The sequence below is a fragment of the Maylandia zebra genome, unplaced genomic scaffold (genome assembly GCF_041146795.1).
Source record: "Maylandia zebra isolate NMK-2024a unplaced genomic scaffold, Mzebra_GT3a scaffold35, whole genome shotgun sequence".
Taxonomy (NCBI): domain Eukaryota; kingdom Metazoa; phylum Chordata; class Actinopteri; order Cichliformes; family Cichlidae; genus Maylandia; species Maylandia zebra.
Window position 1 is genome coordinate 38,814 of NW_027490065.1, and position 2,500 is coordinate 41,313.

The window sequence follows — 2,500 nt, forward strand, 5'->3', positions numbered from 1 at the left end:
CTTGACCTCCAGCAGGCCCCGTGAACCCACATTACCCCCCCCCCTCCTGCAGTTAACCCTGTACCACATATCTAGCACGGACCTTGACCTCCAGCAGGCCCCGTGGACCCACATTACCCCCCCCCCCCCCCCCCTGCAGTTACCCTGTGCCACATGTCTAGCATGGACCTTGACTTCCAGCAGGCCCCGGGGACCCACATTACCCCCCCCCCCCCCCTCCTGCAGTTAACCCTGTACCACATATCTAGCACGGACCTTGACCTCCAGCAGGCCCCGTGGACCCACATTACCCCCCCCCCCTGCAGTTACCCTGTGCCACATGTCTAGCATGGACCTGGACCTCCAGCAGGCCCCGGGGACCCACACTTAAGCCCCCTCCCACTAACAAAGCAGAACACCACTGGCAAAATCCTCGTGCCCCTGGTACTCCAGAAAGCACATTGAAATGTGCCCCTGGTACACTGCGCAGAAGAACTGCCGCACACACACACACACACACGCACGCACGCACGCACGCACGCACGCACGCACGCACTGCTTGTGCCTATGGTACGACAACTTTTCTCGTGCCTATGGTACGACAATTTTTCTCGTGCCTATGGTACAACAACTTTTTGCCGTGCCCCTGGTACACCGCTCACTAGCACTTTGCCACACAAACTCTCCTCGTGCCTATGGTACGACAACTTTTCTCGTGCCTATGGTACAACAACTTTCCTCCGTGCCCCTGGTACGACAGCTTTTCTCGTGCCTATGGTACAACAACTTTTCGCCGTGCCCCTGGTACACCGCTCAGTAGCACTTTGCCACACAAACTCTCCTCGTGCCTATGGTACGACAACTTTTCTCGTGCCTATGGTACAACAACTTTCCTCCGTGCCCCTGGTACGACAGCTTTTCTTGTGCCTATGGTACAACAACTTTTCTCGTGCCTATGGTACAACAACTTTTCGCCGTGCCCCTGGTACACCGCTCAGTAGCACTTTGCCACACACACACTCTCCTCGTGCCTATGGTACGACAACTTTTCTCGTGCCTATGGTACAACAACTTTCCTCCGTGCCCCTGGTACGACAGCTTTTCTTGTGCCTATGGTACAACAACTTTTCTCGTGCCTATGGTACAACAACTTTTCGCCGTGCCCCTGGTACACCGCTCAGTAGCACTTTGCCACACACACACTCTCCTCGTGCCTATGGTACGACAACTTTTCTCGTGCCTATGGTACAACAACTTTCCTCCGTGCCCCTGGTACGACAGCTTTTCTCGTGCCTATGGTACAACAACTTTTCTCGTGCCTATGGTACAACAACTTTTCGCCGTGCCCCTGGTACACCGCTCAGTAGCACTTTGCCGCACACGCACACTCCTCGTACCTATGGTACGACAACTTTTCTCGTGCCTATGGTACGACAACTTTTCTCGTGCCTATGGTACAACAACTTTTCGCCGTGCCCCTGGTACACCGCTCAGTAGCACTTTGCCACACAAACTCTCCTCGTGCCTATGGTACGACAACTTTTCTCGTGCCTATGGTACAACAACTTTCCTCCGTGCCCCTGGTATGACAGCTTTTCTCGTGCCTATGGTACAACAACTTTTCTCGTGCCTATGGTACAACAACTTTTCGCCCTGCCCCTGGTACACCGCTCAGTAGCACTTTGCCACACACACACACACCACTCGTGCCTATGGTACGACAACTTTTCTCGTGCCTATGGTACGACAACTTTTCTCGTGCCTATGGTACAACAACCTTTCCCCGTGCCCCTGGGACACTGCGCAGAAAGTCTTTGCCACACACACACACCACTCGTGCCTATGGTACGACAAAAGGCCCCGGGGACCTACATCGCACCTTGCTCTTGCCTCCCTTACAGCTGAAAAAGGTCCATGCCTGTGCCCTGGCCCTGCTGAAATTCCCTCTCCATTTAGCCGAGGCAGTGAGTCGGCCTCCTGTCTCCCTTTACGGTCGAAAAAGATGTGCTCCTGGGCGCGCTGGCCCTGCTGCTACTCACATCGGGCATGGACCTGGACCTCCAGCAGGCCCCGGGGACCTACATCACACCTTGCTCTTGCCTCCCTTACAGCTGAAAAAGGTCCATGCCTGTGCCCTGGCCCTGCTGAAATTCCCTCTCCATTTAGCCGAGGCAGAGAGTCGGCCTCCTCTCTCCTTTACGGTCGAAAAAGATGTGCTCCTGGGCGCGCTGGCCCTGCTGCTACTCACATCGGGCATGGACCTGGACCTCCAGCAGGCCCCGGGGACCTACATCGCACATTGCTCTTCCCTCCCTTGCAGCTGAAAAAGGTCCATGCTTGTGCCCTGGCCCTTCTGAAATTCCCTCTCCATTTAGCCGAGGCAGTGAGTCGGCCTCCTGTCTCCCTTTACGGTCGAAAAAGATGTGCTCCTGGGCGCGCTGGCCCTGCTGCTACTCACATCGGGCATGGACCTGGACCTCCAGCAGGCCCCGGGGACCTACATCACACCTTGCTCTTGCCT